General features: G+C 37.3%; 1 pseudogene across 1 annotated transcript; it reads right to left on the bottom strand.

Moving 5' to 3' along the window:
* Window positions 1-8,015: 8,015 nt before the first annotated feature.
* Window positions 8,016-8,553, bottom strand: LOC101534994 (non-histone chromosomal protein HMG-14-like; annotated as a pseudogene). The gene has a single exon (XR_192180.2). The product of XR_192180.2 is annotated as a non-histone chromosomal protein HMG-14-like (transcript).
* Between the last annotated feature and the right edge of the window lie 17,445 nt (window positions 8,554-25,998).

Consider the following 25,998-nt stretch of genomic DNA (forward strand, 5'->3'; position numbering starts at 1 on the left):
TATATGAGAACTTGGGAGAGTGGTAGGGTACAAAATAAATGAACAAAAACCAACAGCTATAGTGTATGCAAACAGCCCCATGATGGAAAAAAGATCTAACCTGCAAGGTACCATCCAAAATAACAGAGAAAACTATGAAGTATCTAGGCATATATCTAACCAAAAATGTAGGAGACCTTTTTGAAGGAAACTACAAAATACTTTAAAAAAGGATTTGAAGGAGAGCTCAAAAGATGGAGCAACATCCCATGTTCCTGGACAGGCAAAATCAATATCATTAAAATGTATACTACCAAAAGCAATATATACATTGAATGCAATCCCATTCAAATTACCCGAAACATTCTTCATCGAACTGGAAAAAATGATACAAAGGTTCATTTGGAAACACAAAAAACCATGAATGGCTAGAACCATTCTGAAGAACAGGAAGTTTACAGGGGGAATCACTGTCACCGACCTCTGGACATACTATAGGACAGTGGTACTCAAAACAGTCTGGTACTGGCACAGTGAAAGACAGGAGAATCAATGGAGCTGAATAGAAACAACAGAAGGGAACCCACATAGATACAGCCAAATAATCTTTGACAAAAAGGTAGACGACAGTTCAAGCAAATGGGAAGGTCTCTTCAATAAATGCTGTTGGGACAACTGGTTGATAGCCTGCAGAAACAAGAAGATAGATCCACATCTTTCACCATACACTAAGACCAAATCAAAATGGATAAAAGACCCAAACCTACATCCAGAACCCTTCAAACATTTAGAAGAAAATGTTAGAAACACCCTGCAAGATTTAGGTGTTGGCCCTGACTTCCTAAAAAGGACACCAAAAGCACTAGTAATCCAGACCAAAATAAACAAATGGGACTTCACCAAACTAAGAAGCTTCTGTACAGCAAGGGAAACAATCAACAAAGTAAAAAAGCAACCCACAGAATGGGAGAAGATCTTTGCACACTGCGTAATTGATGAAGGCTAATCTCTAGAATATACAAAGAATTTCAGAATAACCAAAACACCAAAACAAACAAACCATTGAAGAAGTGGGCATGGGAAATGGGCAGACATTTCACAAAGGAACAAACCCAAAAGGCAAACAAACACATGAAAAAAAGCTCAAGTTCCCTGGCAATAAGGAAAATCCAAATTAAGACAACAATGAGGTACCACCTAACACCAGTAAGAATGGCCCACAAACAAAAAACTGTGAACAACACTCACTGGCAAGGATGTGGGGAAAAGGGAACCCTACTCCACTGCTGGTAGGACTGCATACTTGTACAGCCTCTATGGAACTCAGTATGGAGAACACTCAAACAAATGAAAACCTGCATACCATATGATCCAGCAATAGCACTCCGAGGAATATATCCAAAACACCTGTTTCATGAGAAACCAACATGCACTCCTATGTTCATAGCAGCACAATCAATAATTGTAAAAACTTGGAAGCAACCAAAATGCCCATCAACAGAAGACTGGATAAGAAAGCTATGGTTCATCTACTCCATGGAATACTACTCAGCTATTAAAAAAAATCAAAATGTATTTTTTTTTTTTTTTGTGGTCAAATGGACCCAACTGGAAACCATTATGCTAAGGGAAATGAGCCAATCCCAAAAGGTTAAATACCACATGTTTGCCTTAATATAAGATGAAATGATGTCATCCAGAAAACAGTACCTGTATATTGTAACATTATTTCAACCTCAAACAGCCTGTATCTAATTCAATAAGATAATGTGATGTAATCTATGAATCAACAATCAATGTGAGTCAGACTGCTTATGATCTACATCTAAGAACTGTAAAACTTAATATACTTTTAACACCCTATGTTATTCCGAATTGGGGAGGGAGAGCAGAGAAATCTCCCATTTCCATAGAATGTGTGAGGAAGACACGAAGTATAACCTATCAGGATCATAACTGGTAACTCATAGACAACAGACTCGAATCAGCATTAGACAATAGTAAAACTACAAAGGCATATGGGGGGAATCAGGAGCAATCCTGACAACCTCTTAACAGGAGGTCATATGCATAGACCGGGGGGGGAGGGACCCTAGAGCGGAGCAGGTAGACAAGAGGAGGCTTGTATCCCAACCCTGAAGACTCCTAGATCCTCACCAAGGACTATCAGTATGAGCGCTGAGTTCTACATCCCAACTGCCAAGGAGACCACGGGGAATTGGAGTGCCTTCGGAGGCCAAGAACTGTGAGGTCACCCACCCCCATTTGGATCTACCACATGGGATGGAAGAAGTCCAAATCCTGCTTTGCAGGATCCGTGTCATCGAAATGACAACCAGGAGCACTAAGCGGTCTGCAGAAACAGAAGAACAGTAAAGTTCGTCCGGGACTAGGGAGGGGAGCTTTCTCTGGTCCTTGCCTGGTTCTGACTTTGGGTCCACACCCTCTCTTGCAATGACCCTCAGGATCACTCCAGAAACCCCTCAAAACAAAGAAACAAGCAAAAAATCTAGACTAGATAGACAGAGAACAACAAGGAAAGCTTAGAATCAGACAGGAAACGGTCAGCGAGGATACACTTATGCCTCGCTGGGTGGGACACAAAGATTTTTTACTCCTCACTAGGGTATTGAAGATTTCTCTGTACACCCCTCCTAAAACTGTTCATCTAAACAGTTGACACATGTCTTGTTAGAGTTACAGAGTTAGACTACCCGAAAAACAGCCAGGTTCAGCAAAATCATGCTTCAACTCTATAAACTGCTAAATACTAAAATTAAAATAGACATGAGACAGCTGAATAGTAATCTATAGCCATTTTAAGGTGTATAGAACCTGGTTGTATATAAACTAATAATTGAAATATCAATGAAGAAGTCACAGGATGTGGTTCAGAACTTGCATTCTTTTTTTTTTTTTTTGACCTATTGGTTACTCAACACCATGTTAACTAATTCCATAGTGTAATAAATTGTTACTGATGTTATGTCGGGGCTTTTAATTGATTGGGATGATACTCTGCCGGCTCTACCTTCAGAACAGAGATGGTCTCACCAAGAAACCGTTGAACTTATCTGGACAATAAGATGCTGGACTTTATGCTTGGTAAATACCTCCAATGAAAAAATCTCAACTGAATTTGAACTGTGGTAATGCAACAAGGTGAAGGAATCCACAATTGGGGAAGGGTTTGGGGAGGGGTCGCGGAATCCCTATGCCTATAAAACTGTGTCACATAATGCAATGTAATCAATAAAAAAAAAGTCAAACTGAAACACCAGCATGTGTAGGAGACCTGAAATGGGATAGTTAGCATCAACTATCACTGAATACCATTCACTGCTGCACACTAAAGCTAGGGCTAGAAGCCTACCTTTTAGCAGTAGAACATAGTACCCACTGGTAAGAGTCTGAACAGGGAAAGGACAATGTTAGGCTGATCTGTGACACTAACCAGTATTCGTGAGAATCAGGTCTGAGGGCAGAATATGTGTGGCGGTATGTGGATTCACCCCTGTGGAACTGCAATCTCATTGGCATATGCAAGATCTGTGCCTGGAATAGGCTTGGATGGGAAGCTACGAGGGCACCCCAGTTTGGTTTGGATTTCTGCTGCTGAACGTGAGTGCCAGAAAGAGGCAGCAACCTGGGCTGGACATGGCTGCAGTTTCCCTCGGCATTGATGTGGACTGTGTCTGAGGAACATTAGACTGGGCCAGACTCCAGCACCCACTTTGGTGGTGTAGAATTGGCTGGATTAGGTCTCAGCTCCCACTGAACAACATGAGAGCTGTGTCTCAGCATGGACAAAGTATGGCTGGCCTGTAACACCAAATAGTAAGAATCAGAATGAGTTTGGACCAGCTGGTGAGGGATACTGTTCTTGCAAGGAAAAGAGATGGAGTAAGTCAACCGGGGACAAGGACCCACAAGTGTGAGTGAGATCTGACACTGGGAGGAGAACTGATAGAGGAGCTTGGGGAACTCCTTTGTCAGGAAACAGTCCCATTGGGTGAGCTCAAGAACAAAGCAAGGAGCAACCCAGAACAAGCCAGGTTACAGTATCCACCGTCATACATGTGGCTCAGGTCTGGGGATGGGCCTAGCTGGGTCAGTTCATAACAACCACTGGCAGATCTGAGAACCTGGACAGGGTGCAGGATGGGCTGGGTCAGGCTGCAATATCAGCCAATCCACATTAAGGCTGAGATTGGGGACTGGTTAGGCAAGGCTAACCTGCAGCACCCACCAGCAGGAGCTGGAACTAGGGGCAGGCTGGTCAGAGCTAGGCTGCAACACCCACTGGTAGATGCCTAGGTGAGATGAGCCATGCCAGTCTGAGCACGTTGGGTGTCAGATCCAGGAGCCCCACGGGGAACGGTGTCCTTGGGCTTCTGTAGAATGATTGCTGGGTCCATTAGTCCATGGGGGTGGGAGTAGAAGGGGGTGACCGGCGGTTCCCAGGTTACCAGTCGCAAGTACTCAGGCCCACCTGCATGATAGGTGCCAGATGTGTGAGCCCTGGGTGCAGGGAGTTGGGTGGGGTTTCTGTTGGGCAGTCCAGGGTACCAGTGGTGCTAGGGGAAGCTCACATGGTTGCCTGGTGGCAAGCTTATGGGAACTTGGAGTGTGGGCTTGCTGGCATCTGGGTATGGCATAGGTGGGGGCATGAGGGGGCCTGGGGTCCCATCTCCAGGATTTGTGATCTGAATGTGGAGTGCACGTGTCAGAACTGGGCTTCCTTTGTGTAAAAGAAGGAGCAATGGACATTTGGCCAAAATGCAATAAAGGATATTGCAGCCCATTAGGGCCAGCAGAAGACGTATGTTATCATAGCAGAACAATGAATAAATTGGACAACTACCCTAGCCAAGTGTTGACAATAAACATCTGGGCCAATAGAGACTTGACATTGGAAGGGATTCTTCATCCTTGGATTGACAAGATCAACAGCATTTCAGAATTTTCAAAATTACTTGGGCAGAACCGTTAGAACATGCATCATATTGGGTTCCTTGGGTTGATATCTGACTGTTTCCCATCCCTGGATACTGGGGTGATTGGGAGGCTGGGGATGGCTTTTCCCCTTTTATCCCCTCTCCTCTGAGAAATGGAAAGAAGAAATAGAAAAATTGAAAACAGTGATTACACCCACTTTTTCCCCAACCCTCAATCCTTCTCACACTAATCAACTATGTAAACATCATCAGAAATTTAAATAAAAAATAATAATAATAAAGAAGAAGAAAGTGAGAGAGATTGATTTTTTTTTCATCTGCTGGCTCACTTCCTAAATGGGTACAATCGCTAAGGCTGGGCCAGGTGAAATCCAGGAGTCAGAGAATCCATCCTGATCTCCCAGATCGGTGTCAAGATTCTAAGAATTGAATCATCTTCTTTTGCCTGCCAGGTGCATTACCAGGGAGCTGGATTGGATGTGGAACATTTGAGACTAAACTGGGGCTCATATGATATGCTAATGTCTTGGGTGGCAACTTAACCAACTACTCCACAACGCCAGCAGTAGTATTAAGTTGACTACTTTCCCTTTCATTTATTTCAGTGAATTCTTTCTTTATTTTGGATTTCTGCAGTCTGCACATGTACCTCAATCATGCTTGCTTGTTGAGGTGGCTTTTTTTTTTTTTAACAATTTTATTATTATTCTCATTTAATTGATATAGTTACTTGAATCCTATTTTGTGTGATTGTCAGTATAACTACTATAGCTTTCTTTTTGCTATTTGCATAGAATAATTTTGTACCATTTGAATTTTGATTGATTTTATTCCTTATATCTAAAGTCTTGTGATAAGTATAGAGTTGATACTTTTATGATTAATGAGTTTATCACATTTATTTTAAGCTAATTGCTCATATGAGATGGCTTGTTGTTGCCACTTTGTTATTAGTCATCTACATATTTTAAAGATATGAATACATTTGTTCCCTTTATTTCTCCTTTTGTGTCTACTTGATTTTGAACCGTGATTTTTATTTCCTTATTTCCTTTTATAAATGTCTAAATATTTTTGTGGTTACTATATGGATTTTATAAAATAAACTTTAAAAATTTAATTTTATACCAAATTAATTTGAGATTTATAAGGGGACTTCTGAAAATTAATGAAAAAAAGATTTTAAAAGTTTATTTTGATGCAATGGTGAAGTTGAAATCCACATGATAGAGGGTCTTCAAAAAATTTTAGAAAATGTATGGAGGTGCATAGCATTGGGAAGATGCCAAATATCTTATGGGGACGTTTTGGAAATTGAGAGACTTTGCATTATTTTTCATGTCACCGTAACTTTTATGAAAGTCTGAGAATCACAAATGTGATGACTTCAAAAAGTATTCAAACAAATTACAAGATAAACCGTTGTTTAAAACTTGACCAATATTATTTTTTCACTGAGCTTTATTGTTCATAGACAGTTTTTATATTTATAATTACATATGGCATTTTAAAAAGGATTTGAGTTTAATCATTTTTCTAATTTTAGAATAATCAAGAACAGATCCCTTTAATATCTGAATCCCAGTTTAACCTCACTTGCTTTTATTGCTATGTCATTATTTTGTGCATATTTTTCTGGCAACTTTTAAATAGTATATGACAAAAATCTACTTTCCTTCTTTCCTTTTTCTTTTTTCTTGAAATACCTCTTTAATAGAACTTATAGTCTCATAAATGTACATTTTGATACTTAATATTTCATTTTTTGAGTCTCAGGTTTCATTCCAGGTTGCAATAGATAAGTGTTTGCCCTTCAAAAATACATGCTTACATCTAAATGCCATTATTATAGCAGTAAGAACTAGGAATTTTTAGAGATAGTTGGGCCATAAAAGCTTCATTTTTATGAATCAGTTGATACCATTATAATGGGAGTAGATCATTAAAAAGAGTAATTTTGATTCCCATTTCTTTCTCTTTCTCACCATTGCCTTGCCCTTCTTCCGTATGACTTTTGCTATTATGAGGCAGCAAAACAATTTTGCCAAATGCTAACATTTACGCTAACATTTCTGTCTTGGACCTTATGACGTCCAGAACTGTAATAAGTAAACTTCTATTCATTTCATATATTCTAGTCTTAGGTGTTTCTGTTTCTTTACAAATACTAAATGAACTAAGACATGAATAAGAAGTAAGTCAATGTAGAAAAAGAAATCTTCAGGAAGTTCTGTAAAGTGATACCTTATATTGGTTTAAAAAAAAAAATTCCCTATCATTATTGCATTTATAAATTGAAATTAAACCATGATTAAGCTAGAAAATAAAGTAACCACTTTCCATTGACATATAACAAGGGGATTTTTATAAAAAAAGAGATGAAGCATTGGTCTTAGAACATAATCTATATGGGGTCGTCAGGTGAGAATTTGGTACAATATCAATGTTCCTAATTTAGTTCCATTCCCTTGATACTTTTGTGTCAAAAGCAAAAATTATACTAAAATACCATCAAATGGGATAACATTTTAAATTTTGAAATATGAAGTTGATTGCTACAGAAAATTGATTTTTTTTATCGGTTCACAATTGAGATTTTGTTGGTGTTGAGAATCAGTGAATGGACATTTCCATTGGTATACAATGCTTAACATATGTAGCAAGAGTCTAACAAGCCATGAATTGTCATTTTTGAAGTTATTCCAGTGACTTTCCATCTTCGGATTTGGAGGTAGCCCTTCTGGAAAAGGCTACCAAGTACCAGTGACTGTAGTGTTGCTGTCATGTGAACCGCACCCACTCAGACTTGAATATCACATACATGACATAAGCAAGTCTTCAGTCTTTCACAGCACGTTAAAGATTAGGAACCCTGGACTTCCAAATCCAAAGGTGTAACAGGGTGTGTACTGTTCTGACAGAGCAACAATGAATGGTTTGCTGTAGGAAACAGCTCTATTGACCAACACGGGAGAAGTAACTGAAAATTTCCACGACAGATGAAATGCACAGCTGTGACTCCAAGTTGCCATTTGGTACACAGTGTGTTATAGAATATAAAAACCACCCACCTAATTCAGTATCCCACTATTTTCTGGTTGTACCAAAAAAATAAACAACCAGCAATGATTTCACCTCTTAAACAAAATCATTTACACTTGAAAAATTGGGATGAGTGGGCTTCCCTCCTTCTTAAAAATGTTTCTAGTGCCACTAAAAATCTAGCATTTATAAAATAGTTGATAGAAATATTCCTCTGGATCGTACCAGAAGAGAGACAGGGAGCACTGGTAAGAGGTGGTGTGTGGTCTTATTCGGACTTGGCTTCCTTCTCTTCGGCTTGGTCAGAGGCGGGACTCTCCTTATTTTTAGTGTCTCCGTTTTCCCCGGGTACATCTTCCTTAGTTTCCTGGCTGGCCACCTCGGCCTGTTTGCCCTTTGCTCCTCTCCTGCCCTTGGCCTGCACCTTCTTGTCCGATGACTTCTCCTTGCCAGCTGCCTTCTTGAGCTTGGCGTCCACCTACGCAGGAGCCGGTTTAGACGACATCCTGGCCGATCTCCTCTTGGGCTCTTCCTTGGCCGCCCCTTCAGCAGAGCTGACCTTCCTCTTGGGCATCTTGGCAGAGGGAAGTGCGTGTGGCGGGGTGCTGTGGCGGGGTGCCTGCAGGCCAAGGCGCAGAGAGCCTTCGCAAAGCTGGACTGGCTTGGGCACTGCCACTCCTCCTGCCGCTGGAGCAGCTGGAACCCATTGCAGGGGGCGGTGGGAGAACCGGATGCAACCGGATCGGGAGCCCGCCCCCATTCTCCGCCCTCCCCCAGATAATTAAATTAGTACACATGCTAAATTAATAAATTTCTATAGTCCACACATTCACCACTTTTATTCTTGTCCATTTAATAAATAGCACATTGTGTACTTTTCTTATAGATGTCACATTAAGCCAAGCCAAAACATCAACTCACTTTTGTAACATAACATGGCTTTTTCTATTTATGCATATGTTTAGACTTCAGAATTTTGGAATTCCATAAACAAGGTTCTCACCCAATCTGTGAGAACCATCTGTTTTTATCATATATTTTTATAACTAGTGAATCAATGATCAATCCTTTTTGGAGAACAAGCAATATTGTATGTGTATGGAAGTGTGAGTGTGCAGTCTCTGCTTTCAATAATTTTAAGTCTTATTAAACAAGGAAAGACAAGTAATGAAAATGATTCATATTTGAAAATTAATTTGATATGAATGGAAATGAATTAAGGATGAGTTGGTCAGTCTACTGAAAGAATAAAGAAATAGACAATGCTTTGTTAATCAGACACTGTGAAGGAGGAGCATTATTATTATTTAAAAGAAAAAAAAAACTGGTATCCAAAGAATAAATGTGTAATGATTTTAATTCTAACATGAGGTACCAGATTGCTAATGGCCTGAAATCACTGTTGTGTTCATATGTCCAGGAAACTGTTATCAAAATGTTAGCTAGAGTTCTCTAGAAATCCATTTGGGTAAAGGTTCCAAGGATACATATTTTGAACACAGAACAAGCACATCTGACTATTTTGATCAAGTAGCAAGGCTATGATGTCACAGTTAGTGGAACATCATGAGGATATTGAATTATTTGCCAGTGGGTTTAGTTATTCTGTGCAACTCTCCTTTAAACCTCAGGAAATGTTCCACTGAGAATATGGATCTCCTAAGCCCCTTATTGATTCCTAATTGGTCTATGAAATACTGGGATACAAGTAGAAGCACTTCACTCCCTTGTATGCAGAAGGAGAAAAAGAGATATTCTTTCCTGTCAGGCATGGGACACTGCAGAATTTCCATGCCATAGATACCATTGCTTCTCATGCAGCAGGAGATAATTAGGACCAGAAGATAAATATTCAATATGAATAGGTTGATTAGGTGCACTATCCCATGAGACCAGTCATTCTTTTGTGTATATTAAACAATCCTTCAGACTATAAATATCTGTGGAACAAATAATAGGGGACCCACATCCTGTGAGAATAGATGAAATCAACAGCCAGTAAAATTTACAATTTTGTTTATAGTTCTTATTGTGGTCCTTGTGCATTTATTTATTTCTATTGTGCATATGTTTTTCTGAGGTTCAAGAAAGATTTGATCATGAAGAAATAGGAAACAATTTACTTGCCATGAGTAGGTATGTATGAATATGTGTATGAAGACAGTAACATAATATTGAATACCAGCAAGCACAGGATTAAATTCTAGAACCCAGAAGAGATTTAAAAAGGAGGAGGGGCTGGTCTTGTGGTGCAGTACGCTAAGCCTCTGTTTGTGGCACCAGCATACCATATAGACACTAGTTTGTGGCCCTACTGCTCCTCTTCCAATCTAGCTCTCTGCTTATAGCCTGGGAAAGCAGCAGACAACGAGTAAAGTCCTTGGGCTCCTGCATTCATGTGGAATAACTGGAGAAGACTGTTGGTTCGTAGCTGTAGATTGGCTTGGCGTGGCCTTTGTGGCCATTAGGGCAGTGAACCAATATCTATAAGATCTATCTTTGTCTCTCCTTCTCTCCATAAATTTCCCTTTAAACAAAAATAAATAAATCTTGAAAACAAAATATGTGGGCAAAATCCGGAGCTAGATTCTTAAAAGCCTTGCTTTGCAAAGTATGCATTTTAATTGGGCTGCATTAATTTAACATTAAAGCTTATTATGTATGTAAAATCTAGAAATTACATTCACATTCCTGAGTCAGAATCTGCATTTTGTCAAACTCTTAAGGTCACAAGTACAATTCTTAGAATTTGAAAATTGCTGAAAAGGTGCTGTAATTATTTCCACAAATTTGTATTTCATTAATATGAATGTGACCACAATTCAGACATATTTGGTCATCATGTCAAAGCAGTAAAAAATGGAATTACTCAGATAGTTGGACAATCATTAAAGAAAAATAATTTGTTATGCAAAAACCAATGAATATTTAAATGTCATTTTCTTATTCAATTTGCAATAATCTGAAATATGTGCACCATTATTTTTATGTGTGCATTTGGTGATTAGCTTTGATAAAAGCACAAGAAATTGGAGGAAATGCAACTAAATTTAATTAGGAATCACTGATCCTCACAGATTATAAAAGCCTGATTGTAGATAAAAACTACATTCAAATGAGGAAGCAAACTCAGAGTGAATTCTCTGGATTCTTTAGTAAATTTGGTCTATGTGACATTTTAGCCATCAGGACATTAAAGCGTTTTTCATTTACATTTCTCAAAAGAGTTGCTACATACTAGTTTAACAACTTCCTTTGAGTTATTCTCAATCTTTATTCTAGGAAACTGTATTCACTTTATTTAGAGGGGAAAAAGTGTGTATACACATACACTCAGAACACATGACATGGCTTTTCATTCATCTCTTCTAAAGTCTCAAACACTGAATACTGACTGAACTTCCCTCAAGAGAAAAATATCTTCACAAAATGACAGAATAGGATATTTCAGTTATCACTAAAGCCTGTCAAGAAATTATACTGTGACCATAGTTCTGTCTTAATTCTTTCACAAAAATATGACAGTTTTAGATAGCTCAATTTCTTGAATGTTACAGCTGTTAAATATGATTCATCCATTTACTGCCTCTTATGTTCTACTGATGCATTTCTGATTTTACTGATTGCATGTGTTTTATTGTTACTAGAATACAGACAGAAATAATCAGATAATAGTTTTAAAATAATGAGGAAACACACCTGTGCCATAATTAGCTTTGGAAACTATTTGTCATACTGATGACAAAGAACATGGGAAAAAGAAAAAAGTGAATTTGTTGTTAATTTAAAGTTTTATTTATAACAAAAAGAATATTTTCATTCTCTTCAATTAAGAATACTTTTACAGTCCACATCACTTGGCAGAGAAGAATTTGCCTATTAAAGATTTATCCGAAGCCATTTCAAAGACTCAATTTTTTTTATTTGAAAAGAAAACATTTCTTGTTTATTACAAGCTTCTGTTTATTGTAACCCCAGTGCTGTATTGCATTTTGCAATCCTTAGCATTTATGGCACCTTCAAATTCAAGGGCGTCCTGATCCCCTATCTTCACTCTGGCCTGATAATGACTCCACCAGCAGAAGTTGCTAATCTACATAGTACTTAAGAAAACAAAAGATAAATTCAAGCAAGTACAAAAATGTGCTACACTAATGTTTAAATTTTAACTAGATAATTATTCTTTTATCCTTAGGAAGTGGACCTTCCTTAACCAAAATAATTATTTTCCATTTACTTCCCTTGTTGTGAATACTTTTTTATATATAAAATTCTGATGTATTTTAAGTTGTAATTGAAATAAATAGTACATGTTAAAATGCTTTGTACATTTATTAGGGTGGCAGAGAGACAGAGACACAAAAGGATATACAAACACTGAAAGGTTTTAGTTGTCCGTTCACTCCCCAAATGCCTTCAACAGGTAAGACTGGGCTGGAGAAGAACAAAAGCTGGCATCTGAGAACTCAATCCAGGCTTCCTATGTGGGTGGCACGGCAAAGAACCCAGCCACAAAGACAATCAGGACTGTCTACAAGCACTGACATGAGCAGAGCCGTGGCATCAGAGTTGAAACAAGGATTCTGATGTAGGCACCCTGATACAAGGTGTGCATGTCTTGACTGCTAGGCTAAGTGCCGATCTTTAATATGTTTTGTTTTGTTTATTATTACAAATCTCTTTATATAAATGGAATGAATTTCACATATTCCATGACAGAGATTTAGAGACATAATGACATGTCCCAGGTACCCCACAGTCTCCCCTGATTTTTTTCCCTTAATTTTACAATGGCATATTTTCATTTTGTTTTACTAACATAAACTTAACCCTCCAATAGGTGAAGATATCAGCACATCACAACTACCAAAAAATATCTAATATTCCTCAGGAGTATAGACAAAGACTATAAAAACATAATTAAATCATAGGGTGTTAATTTTTCTCATAAAGATTAAATCTTTGGGGGATTAGTGTGTGGTGTAGCAGGCCAACATGGGCATTGGTTTGTGTCTGCACTGCTCTGTTTTAATCCAGCTCCTGCATAAGCAGGGAAAGCAGAGGAAAGTGATTCAAGTACTTGGGTTCCAGAACCCCTATCAGAAATCTAGAAGATTCCAGTTCTTGGTTTCACCCAGTGTCAATTCTGGTCATTGCAAGTAATTAGGGAGTAAATCCTCTCTGTAAAATTTTCCTTTCAAACTAAAAAAAAAAAAAAAAAAAAAAAAGAAGAAGAAGAAAAAACCAATAACAACAAAACACACCATGTTTTTGAGAAAATATATATTTGTCTTTTGGAGATTGATCTATTTTACTAATAATAATGGTTTCCAATTGTATACATTTAGTTGCAAAAGACAAGATTTCATTTTTTTATGGTTGAAGAGTACTTCATAGTATGTACATGTCACATTCTTTTTCCAGTCACCCATTTAGAAGTATCTGGATTGATTCCATTTCTTAGTGTGAATTGAGCTGCTTTAAACCAGGAGATACTAATAACTCTCTGAAATGTTGGTTTTGTTTCACTGAATAAATTTCAAGGGGTGAGATAGCTGGATCATATTATAGATTGATTTTTAGATATCTGAGGAATCATCATACTATCCTCTATGATGGTTGTACTAGTTAACATTACCACTAACAGTGGATTAGGGTGCCTTTTCCCCCATATCCTCTCCAGACTTTATTATTTTTGAATTTCTGGATGGTAGCTGTTCTAGTTGGAGTGAGGTGAAATCACATTGTAGTTTTTATTTGCATTTCCCTGATACCTAGTAAACCTGAGCATTTTTAATGTGTCTCCCTGTCAGTTGAATTTCAACTGCTGAAAATTCTGACCATGTCTTTTGTTCATTTCTTAACTAGATTCCTTCTTTAGTTGCCGTTAAGTTTCTTGAGTTATTTATAGACACTGGATAATAATCTTACATTACTTGTGTAGTTTGCAGATATTCTCTCCGCTTCTGCTGGCTGCCTCTATGTTGATGGTTTTCTTTACAGTGCAGAAGCTTCTTTGCTCGATATAATCCCATTTATTTAGCTTTAATTGCCTGTGCTTTTAGGTCTTTCTCAAGAAGGCCTTGCCTAAGCCTAGATTTCACAAAGTGTCCCCCGTGTTTTCCTCTAGTAATTTGAAGGTATCAAGTCATAGATTCTTGATCAATTTTGAGTTGATTTTCCAAAAAGATGTAAGGTAGAAGGTTATTATATTTTAATTAATTTATTTATAAGTTTTGATACATTTGCACACATAAATCAAATTTTCCCAGCACTATTTGTCAAAGATGGTGTGCTTTCTCCCTTGATTAAGTTCAGTTTCCTTATCAAAAATTAAATTACAGTAAATGTGTGGATTAACTTTTAAGATTTCTGTTATGTTGCATTGATCTTCATGTCTTCTTGTGTGCCAGTACTAGGCTATTTTGGCTGTAACTGTCTTGCATTATATCTTGAAGTCTGGCATTCTGATGCCTAAATCTTTTTGTTGTTATTTAAGTTGCCTTTAGGTATTCAGGATCTTTTATGTTCCCATATGATTCTTGGCATCACGTTTTTCTAAGAATGCCGTAAGTATTTTGATTGGATCACAATGAATCTATAAACTGCTTTTGGCAATATGGACAATATGATGATATTAATTCTACCATTCTATAATATTTGGCAATGTTTTGATGTCTTCTATGTCTTTCCCTGGCAGTGGAGAGCAGACTCATTCCCTGCACCAACCACTTATGAGTGCTCTGCCTTGGTTGCTTGATCCTCAGGCGTGTGTGCAGGGGTGAGAGTGTGCACTCCTTAGCATCTCAGACGCATGAGCTGCTCCCTGTTCTGCTGTCAGCCCAGACTCAAAGCCAGTGGAGAACACAAACCTACTTTCTTGACAGAACCAGCAAACTGGGCTTGCTCTACATGCTGCACATTTTCCCAAGAAACGCTAGGAGTGTGCCTCTGCTTTTCCAGCCATGTGATGAAGCCATTTCAGCTGTCACCCTAAGTCCTAATCATCCTAATGTGGAGAACTCTGCTTGCTGATCTGGGCCCAGAGCAAAATGACACCTTCTCCACTCTAGTCTGATTGTTCTGTAGGGGAATGGGGAGAATACTGGCATGCTACCACCGAGATAACCCTGGAGACCTCTTTCTTCCTTCTCCACTCCCAGAGGAACCTGGCATCAGTGTGGTCCCACACGATTCCACATCAGACAATGTTGCTAGCTACTCTGGTTGCTGCAGCAGGGTCTGACCTCTTTGTCATGTCCTGCAATTTCCCGTGGGGATCCTACCTGCTGCCACACAACCGGGTAGTCCTCTCTGCCTCATCGTGCCTTCTCACCTTCTATAGCATCTCCATAGCCGGTTTCTCTGCATCTCTACCCTAGGTGAGTACTCTGCTTCTCTTTTGTCGGCTCTCCCTAGGCAAGATCAATATGTCTTTGCTCCATTCACCCATCTTGGAATCCCTCAATATGTTTTACTTTTAAGTAGTGCAGAAAGATAACTAAATTGTCACTGAGTCTTAGATTCACCCTTGTGTACATTGTAGCCTGGTGTTGTGGATCCAGTTTGTAAACCATGCTTCCAAACTGCCAGTAAGAGCTGAGTGAGGTGCTGAAAGCCTAGAAGAGAAAGAAGACTCTCACTGTTTTGCTTCCAAACATTAGCAGCAGTGTTTGCTACTTTGGCAGGGGTATTGATTGTAGTCATGACACCTATTGGTTTTACTTTGCTGTTTTCTCATTCATACAACTATTCTCACTGAGCTCTTCTGAAGACTACGGCACCAGCCAAGGATTTACCCATTCCAAGCCTTTCGATCCCAACTTCATGGTTGCACTTTTCCAAGCCTTTATATTTTAGAAATTCCAAACCTTTCATTCCCTGGCCCAAGAAGTGGTAGCTTCTCTCCAACATTACTATCTCTGTGATACCTTACAATCTCCCTTTCACTTTTACAGTTTTCTAATCACTTCTGATAATTCTCTTTAGCATCTGTTAAAATGATTGGTGTAGTATATGCTTACTGACTAGACTCTGACCAATATTTAGAGACAGTATTCCAACATCGAGTCCCTTTTGGTAATTCATGTTCAAATAAAGAATACTCAATAAAATTTGAAGCTTTCAACAAGAATTTGTTGTTTGTTCTTCAAGTGAGATATGATGTCAGTTATTAGAGAAATTAATATCTTCATCAGTTTAGGATTAGTTGGCAAGAGGTACACTACAACATGGCATCTAACTTTGGAATCACAGAGACTAGATTATTCTCACTTCTACATGTATTTGCTGTAGTATTATCTTGCATATTTGTAATTTTTTTAAAAAAGACTTATTTATTTTTATTAGAAAGACAAATGTACAGATTCCTGCAACAACAGGAGTGAATCCGATCTGAAGCCAGGAACCTCCTCCAGGTATCCCAATCAGGTGCAACATTCCAAGGCTTTGGCCACCCCCTCTACTATTTTCCCAGGCAGCTGGGATGGAAGTAGAACAGTCAGAACATGAACTGGCACCACAGCTTGCAGGCAGAGGTTTAACCTGCTGAACTATTGTTTCAGCCCTATGTACTCATCACTTTTTAAAAGATGAGTAAGAGTGTTAGGCTATATATATATGTTTCTTCAGAAAGTTCATGGAAATACATACCATGGGAAAACAATATGTATTTAAAATTTTTACACCAACACCCTTATTTTCAAATGTGTATTTTTTATTTTTTTTTTATTTTTTTTTTTTTTTAGATTTATTCATTTTATTACAGCCAGATATACACAGAGGAGGAGAGACAGAGAGGAAGATCTTCCGTCCGATGATTCACTCCCCAAGTGAGCCACAACGGACCGATGCGCGCCGATCCGAAGCCGGGAACCTGGAACCTCTTCCGGGTCTCCCACGCGGGTGCAGTGTCCCAATGCATTGGGCCGTCCTCAGCTGCTTTCCCAGGCCACAAGCAGGGAGCTGGATGGGAAGTGGAGCTGCCGGGATTAGAACCGGCGCCCATATGGGATCCCGGGGCTTTCAAGGCGAGGACTTTAGCCGCTAGACCACGCCGCCGGGCCCGTATTTTTTATTTTTGTAAAATCATTTTGAAGTAGCCTCATGTGATTATGCAACTAAAGTAAAAAAAAAAAAAAGTATTGTAGGTACCTAAAAAAGAAAGAGGTCTGTGGAAAAGTGGCTTATTGATTCTGTGTCTTCCTTTCTCTGTAATGGAAGTATACATTTATACCATTGGACATATAACTTTATAGCACTCTGTTTTGGGTGGGGAATATTTCCTTAGCCCATTGTTGTTGAGCTTAGTTAAATAACTGGCATTTCCAGTAAGTGACTGTTGCAGAAGATGTGAAAAATCCTTACACATAATTATATCTTTTGCTGGCTTTCTTATGTTGTTTCCCTTTGCCATGGCTAGAGCATGTCCTGAATATTTGCTGATCCAAAGAAGTAAAATATACATCTTCCAGACCCAACATGGCTTTCTTATGTGAAGAACAGCCACTCAGTTGAGCTTAGCTGACATTCGTCAGAATTATGATCAAGAAAATAAATATTTGCAGCTGTAAGCCACTGTGTTTCTGCTGTATTGTTATTGCTTCAGAAATACTTAAGAATAAAAGCATCCTGTGTTATCAGAAATGTCACAAATGGTAGGATTAAATAAGTCAGTGAATTTCAGGTAGAAATACATATTTTCCTGTATACCTTTGTATCACTACTTAGTTAATAGTTCCCCTGTAGGGTTGGGCCTTTTTCTTACTCTTGTATGTTGGAGTTGGCTCCTAACTAATAATGAAGACAACTGGATGCCAGTAGCCTTTCAATGGACTTAATGTCTTTATTATCTGAAACAAGTAACTGAGTCACCCTGGGCTTATTTGATAACAGAATCCATATTGGAACTTTATTCATACTGGTTTCATTTCCTTTTTATAAAATCAACAACAAATACATTTTTAAAAGTAATTTTTTTCTCAAATAAAACATTTCTTGAATATTTAATGTTGAATAGATGAAAGAGTGGTGCTCTGATTGAAGCAGAGATGGAGGCTAGCACCAACAGAGACAAGGTTTTCAGAATGACACTCATGTTTTTTAATCTACAAGCACAGACAGACACAGGGAAGATGACGAAAAAAAAAAGATAAGGCCATCTCTACATGCTTGTTGTAGTCTCAGGGATACTTTAGATCCTGGTGTCCCACAAGAAATTCTCCCCCGTGCTTTTTCTGGATCTTTCATACCACTACTAATAAAACAAGACAAATGTTCCTGAAAAACTATGTCAAGAACAGGGTAATTATGGTACTAATGGTCGTTCCAATGTTAAGTGGAACACCATGTCAATTTACCTCTTTACCCTACAATACGAGAATTTCACAGGGCTCAAATTAAGGTAAGATTAAGAAGGCAGGATAACATGGTGGTGCAAAAAAAAATGTTCTGGTTCTGCATAAATCTATATGAGTAATGGCATAGGTGAATGATATTCATTTGCGTCAATATTTATTTTTATATTAAGAACAGGAAGAAACAGATACGGTAGTTTCAGAAAAATATTTCAGAATATCAAAAATTATGATTTTGAATATTGAAATCTGACCACCTGGAAACATTTTGTTTTGTTTTGCTTTATTTGCTTTTGCATAGAGAATAAGTTTTGAATGACCTATGATCACTCAAGTGAATTTTGTTCACATAAGATAAAATGTTTCTAGATTAGGGGTAGACAAGGAACAGATACAAAAAGAGTTCACTACATTGTTAATATTCTTTTTTAATGGTGTGTTTAATTTTTAAAGATTTATGTTACATTTTTAGATACATATATATATATATATATTATTTTCAATTTTTGGATTATGTGTTACAATTTCGTATAGTCTGGGATTTCCCCCCAAACTTCCATCTCCTGACAGATTTTCCCCATTTTCCTACAGTGGTATAATCCTTCATAAGGAATCATAATTCCATCAGTCTTTTATTTAACTGTACCTCAATATTGCTGGTACAAAGTCAGAAAGTCCAGCATCCCATTGTCTACACTTGTCCAACAGGTTCACTGGGAATCCATCTTTCATTTGGAAGCAGGAATGCATGTTGCATTATACCCCCACATGTGGATATGGTAGACCTCAGTACTCCATCATTATATATTTTCATATTTGAGAAGCCATGAAACACTGGTATGAGTTAGAACAACAGCCTCAACAACAACAATGAAAACAACAACAATAAATTACAGCACCATGAAAAAACATGCCACTGACTAACCAACTCATGGGTTACAAAAAGGAAATACAAAAGTCTCTTGGGAAAAATGATGCCACCAAATAATCCATGAGCCAGCAATGAATACGACAAGAGAAAAGAGAGTATTTGGAATAAATAAAACTGACACAAAAAACATCAAAACACATGGGATGCAGCCAAAAGAACACAAAACAAAACAAAAATATTCTTAATAAAAGTTGCAGTCACTCCCTGACTCCCTTCAGATAGTAGCATCAGAAGCCACTGATAGCTCTACTTTTAAAGAATAAGAAATTTGTATCTGAGTTTTGAGCAATACCTGTGAGAGTTTTTAAGTTTGTTAGAATCTCATCATGCACAGTAGAATAAGAAATAAGCTGAGTAGGAATGTCTTTGGAGCTTTGCTTAGTATAATGTGGCTTGGGGGGAAAAACTGACATTTTCCTTGAGTCTGACAAAATGAGTATCTAAAAACTTCCATGTTTCCTGTAAGAGAGGTGTTGCAATTACTTCACCAAGGAGGAAGAAAAGGGAAATGGTTATAGACATACTCAAGTATTTTACCAGCAATATGAGGAAACTAAAACATTCTAGATAGCTTTGCCTTAAAAAATAAACTCTTGACTACATACAGTTAATCACTGTAGCCCACTCACTGTCATTATGAATATCTTAATATATTGTTAGACATGAATTCTTAGATTTTAAATCGTTTTAATATCCAAAATATGCATATAACTTAAGGCATTTAACAGTCAATATTTTCCAGTTGTGATATAATAGTTGTCTGAGCTTGTGCTAATGTCTAGAAGCATCAGCCTCAACAACACATACAAAGTTAATGCCAAGGGGCTTGAAGATCATAGTGGGTTGTTTGTTTTGACTCCTAGAAGTACTTGATTTTGTGGGTGCAGTGGAAGAAGCTGTGTACCAGAAATACTTTGCAAACTTTCTTAAAATAAGAATCAATGTGTTATAACTATACATAATTTAAATCTGCTAAAGGAGCCCAACATTAATACCTATGATCATTTTATAAATTTCTCTAACAAATGTCGCATTAACAAAACTTTTGACAGCAAGAAGAACATAATACAAAAATCAATATATATATATATACATATATTGTGATGATTCTGAGATGAATGTAAATAAGAAGACTGGAGTTATGGAATATAAAATAGCTCTAGAATCACCATAACTAAATAATTTTGCTTTTATCTTGCTTCTCTGAACATGTGTAAGATTGATATATGACAAAAGCTATAATTAAGTCTAAATGTCTTTCTAACATAATTATTATATACTCTTTCTCTTTTTGTGTTTCTCTCTCTATTTTATAAAGGGTAATTTTCTTGGAAGTCAGAGAGAGAAAGAGAGAGAGAGACTTGACTGCACGTGAGAGAGACAAATCTCCCATCTGCTGGTTTATTCCTCAAATGGCCAGAATAGCTGTAGCTGTGGGAGCTTTTCAAAAGCTTCTTCCAGGTCCCCAATGTGGGTATAGGGGCCAGAGGATGTGGGTCATCTTGTACTGCTTTCCTAGCAGGGAACTAAATTGGAAATGCAGCAGCTGGAACTTGAACCGGTTCTTGTATAGGATGCTGGCACCACAGGCTGTTTACCTGCTATGCCAAAAACCAACCCCTATAATTTTTAAAGTCATAATGATGTATTAGTTAATTTCTCAGCATTTTTTACTTATTAATAGATACTTTAATAGAATATACTGACAATTTTTGGTATTTCAAATTTAAGAAGATATGGCAGATGTAACTCTTAGAGAAAATTAATAAATTAATGTTAAAAATTTGAATTGTCTTATTTACTCTGATTAAAATAAGATTCTGCTGCTAGGTGTTTTTCAAAATAGAATTGTTATCTGAAAATTAAACACTATTACATCACTTTAGTTAGCCAGTTGTTTAGTTGTTTCACATTAGCTACTCTTTGGTGTCCAAACAATTGATTTTCTGTGTACCACCAAATTGTTACCAACTATTCGATTCAATTATGTTAGTAACTAGTATTAGTGTAAGATTCTGCAGATGTAAGGGTACAGTCCCACAAATTGCCCTCACTTCTGAGGCTACTGACAAGTCACAGGAGCCTGCTTTTCTGGCCTAATGGATATAAGTGTGAGTATTCCTGCAGCTCCACTTGGGTTTAAGAATCCCCTATAATGACTCATAGAACTCAAACGTGTGCTGTCTTTTTTTCCTAAGAGCTGTCTTTCTGACTGTATTTTTATTATAAATGATAGAGCTCATAATCAGTCAAATTTGTTTCCTAGGGTAAACTATAAAGGACCATAGATCTTCCATTCCCTCTCCACAACCATGAACCTCCCCAAAGCTTGTTGAAGCCATTTTAATCACAGATATACTATACATCACCATGATTGATAAAATCATTCCCATTGTTGATTGAACTCAATCTCTACCTTTTTCAACCTAACATTAGTGAGCGATGCTTAAAGTTCCAGCCCTCAAAACATGGAGTTGGTTTTTCTGGAAAGCTACCTCCATCCTTAAAAACTAAAACAGTATTGACTTAGAAATGGTAGAATTTTCTAAAAGATTTGCTTTTATTGGAAAGGCAGATTTACAAAGAGAAGAAGAGACAAAGATTTTTCATCCATTGGCTCACCACACTAGCGTCCATAATGGACATAGCTAAGCAGATCGGAGACCAGCAGCAGGAAACAGGAACTTCTGTGTCTCCCACATGAGTAGCACGGGTCCAAGGCTTTGGACCATCCTCTACTGCTTTTCTAAGCCACAAGCTAAGAACTGGATGAGAAGTGCAGTTGTCAGGACAAGAACTAGTACACATTTGGGATGCTGGCACTTGCAAGGGGAGGATTAGCCAATAGGTCAGGGGGCCACTAGAAAGGTTTTATGAATGTCAAAAGAGAATTCTATTACTCAGAATAGCATTATAGCATTGCAAATTAAGCCTTTACCGGTGAGGTGATGGAAGATGAAAGAGTGCTCTCTCCCTGCTTTTCCTCTGCTCTTTGTAATACTGCCTTTCAAATAAATTGACTCAAAAAGTAAAAGTGCATATTTATGCATTTACTTGAAAGCTAATTATAAAGAGCGAGGGAAGGAGGGAGATGGGGAGAGAGAGAGCAAGAGAGAAAGAGAAAACTCGTTTATTGGTTCACTCTCCAAATGACTGAAATGCCCTTGGAATGGCTAGACCAAATCCAGGAGTCTAGAATCCATCTGGGACTCCAACTTTGGTGGCAGGGGTCTAAGCACTTGGGCCATCTTCCATTGCTTTCTTGTTAGCAGGCAGTTGGATTAGAAGGGGAGCAGTTGGGACCCCAAATGGCATTCATGTGAGATGCAGCCATCATAAGCGGTAGCTTAACATACATCCCCCACATTGCCAGGCTCAAAATTTATGTTATAAGCCCTGCTCAGTAGTCTAGTGGTTGAATTCCTCACCTTACATGTGCTGGAATCTTATATGGCCACTAGTTCTTGTCCTGGCAGCCTGCTTCCCATCCAGCTCCCTGCTTGTGGCCTGAGAAAGCAGTTGAGCATGGCCCAAAACCTTGGGAGCCTGCACCCATGTGGGAGAAGCAGAAGAGGCTTCAGGCGCCTGGCTTCGGATCAGCTCAGCTCTGGCAATTGCAGCCACTTGGGGAGTGAATCAGTGGATGGAAGATCTTTCTGTCTCTTTTCCTCCCTGTATATCTGGTTTTCCAATCAATAAATATTAAAAAAAAAAACTTATGTTAGAAGTCCATTTTATCAGTTTGTATGTGTGTATATAGATATAGATAATCTACATAGATACATATAAATTTGTGTGTCATTTCACAACTGTTGTCATCTTGGAGAAAGACAAAGAATGAGAAGAATTCTGGAGTATTTGGTATATCTTGAAGAGTATACCTCAGTGAGTATTACAGTAGAAGAAAGCAAAGTTCACTAGAGAGCCAGAAGTCATAATACCCACAAAGAAGCAGCAAAGTTAAAAATATCTTCAGAAAATGAAATTGATCAAGATTTAGTTAGTTTGAAATTTTACTAACATATACTAGCTGTTCATTATAAAGTGGCAAATTTTAACCATGCTATGACAAACAAAATTTATATTCTACAATATTTTTTATCACTAGCTTACTATATTAACTGGAATTTTTCACTATAGAGCCGTTCTTTCAGCTTTGTGGCATTTTTGATGTGCAAAAAAGAGATCTATCATAAGAAATGTGAATGAACATATCAAATTGCAAACATTAAGTTTTCAAATATTATTTAGGGACTTTCTAGAAGAAAAAACTGCCTAAGTTTCTAAATGGTCTGCTCTTCCAATACCCCAAAAAAGGGGTAATGCTTGTTTAAATTTATACTGTGAAATTTATTACACTTTGTGTAATATATGCATTCAAGAAAACCGAGGCTCAAGTTCTCATTGAAAGTTTAAAAATTTAAAAAGTCATTGGAATAGCTAATGTTCATTTTTCATTTGAAAATAAAATCTACACAGTATCCAAGATTTAATTTACCTTTCAAATTCTGTAAAGAATGATTTTCTCTCCCAAAAGCCTAGGTAGCTCAGTAGTCAGAATGGCAACAATATGACTCATGTAATCAGGTTTCTGTCATTCACATAAAAGAGCTGCATTGTGTTCCTGGCCCCTGGCTTGGGGTCAGCCCAGCATTGGAAATTAAGAGTATTTGAATATTGAAACAGTGGATGGAATCTTCCTCTCTATATCTATCTTCCTGTCTTTCTGAATTTCTGTGTTTCTCTGCCTCCCAAATACATATTTTTTTAATATTAAAAAGTTACTGAATGGATAAAGACCCAAGTACACTACCTAAGAAAGACTCACTTTCTCTAAAAGGATGCAAGTATGGAAAGTAAAAGTAAAATGAGTGAGTAGCTCTACTTAAATCACTTAAACCATAAACAGAAAACTACAGAAAGAAACAAATGTGATCAATTTATGATAAGGGAATACATTAATCAAAAGGATATAGTGATTATAAATATAATTAGCAGTCAGAATTAGAACTCCTAAATATATGAAGTATATATTAAATGATGGAAAGGGATACATATATTGCAATGCAATAATAGGAGAATTTAATACCTCAGTTTAACAAGGAATACATCTAACCGGAAAATCAATCAGGAAATATTGGACATAAGTTACATGCTAGACCAAACAAATCTAACATACCTGACACAAATAGAATATCTCATCTAACAGGAAGACATCACATATGCTTATCAAACACCCAAGGAATCCTTTGCAGAATAGCTCAAATAGTATACCATGGGGGGGAAAACCCTTCAATTTAGTAGGATTGAAATTATATCCAGCATTTTTATAAGTAGCATTAAAAATTTAAAGAAAACTATTTAGTTGAGAAACATGGAGACAGTAGGAGCTTGCTCCCATTTGTTGTTTATCCACACAAATGCTTGCAAGCAGAGAGGTAAAGCCAAAAGTTTGGAACCCGGTTTCCAACTCTCAATGGCTGACAGGAACCCCATTATTTGAGCTGTCATTGCTGACTCCCATCACTTGTGTCAGCTGGAAGCTGGAGTCAAAGGTGCAGACAGGTCTATAATTCAGGTATTTCAGCATGAGATATGGGCATTTTCACCAGAATTTTTACTAAACCCAACACCTGCACCTCAAGTACCTTTTTCCCTGATCACATTACCATGAAATTTGATAGCAAATACAGGAGAGATATTTACATTTTTACAGAAATGTGAAAATCAAGCAATAGATTCATAAGCAACCAATAGATCAAGAAAGAAAAAAGCAAGAGAATTTTTTTAAAAAGCTGTCTTGAGATAGACGAAAATGTACTGAAACTTATGATATATACCAAAAGTATTTCTAAACTGGAAGCTCATAAAAATAAACACATATTTTATGAGAAATACACCAAATAAATAATGATACCCTAAAGGGATCTTAAAAAGCATAAAATATGAGCTTAAACTAGCAAAATGAAGGAAATAGTAAAGATGGAAACAGAAACAAATGAAATGGAGTCTGGATAAATATGGAAAAATCCATTAATTGGTATTTCGTCTTATGGACGTAAAATATTAAAAACCAATTATCTAGATAAATGAAAGAAAGAAGACTGAAATTAATTAATTTACAAATAAAAGGGAAAGTATTATAAGCTGACAGTAATGAAATCACTAGGCTCATAAAGGTCTGCTATGAACAATGAACAATTATATGCCATGGACAATTATATTCTATCAAATTGGGCAACCTGCATGAAACAGGTAAATTCTTAGAAACATGACCTAACATGACAGAACTATATGGAAACAGACAACAAAAACAGAAAAAAAATCTGATCAGACAAATAATGAGGAAGCATATTGAAAAAGTAATTAAAATTCTGACAAAGAAAAAGGACATGACCAGAAGGCTTAACTGGTAAATTTCACTGAACATTTAAAGAGTTTATATAGACTTTTTCAAACTCTTTCAAAAGTTGAGGTAGAAAGAACACTTCCAAAGTCAGTTTAAGATGCCAGCAGTCCCTAATGCCAAAGCCAGACAATGATACAAGAATAGATAATCACAGACCAACATACTAAATTAAACTTAGAAGCAAATAATTTAAAGACAGTACCAGATAACTGCATTTAATAACATTTTAAAAGAAGAATTAATCTTCACAAAATAAGGATATCCCTGTGATGCTACAAAGCTTCAACATATACTAATGTGTAAATATGGTATACCACATTAACA

The sequence above is a fragment of the Ochotona princeps genome, chromosome X (assembly GCF_030435755.1).
Source record: "Ochotona princeps isolate mOchPri1 chromosome X, mOchPri1.hap1, whole genome shotgun sequence".
In the NCBI taxonomy this organism is placed as follows: domain Eukaryota; kingdom Metazoa; phylum Chordata; class Mammalia; order Lagomorpha; family Ochotonidae; genus Ochotona; species Ochotona princeps.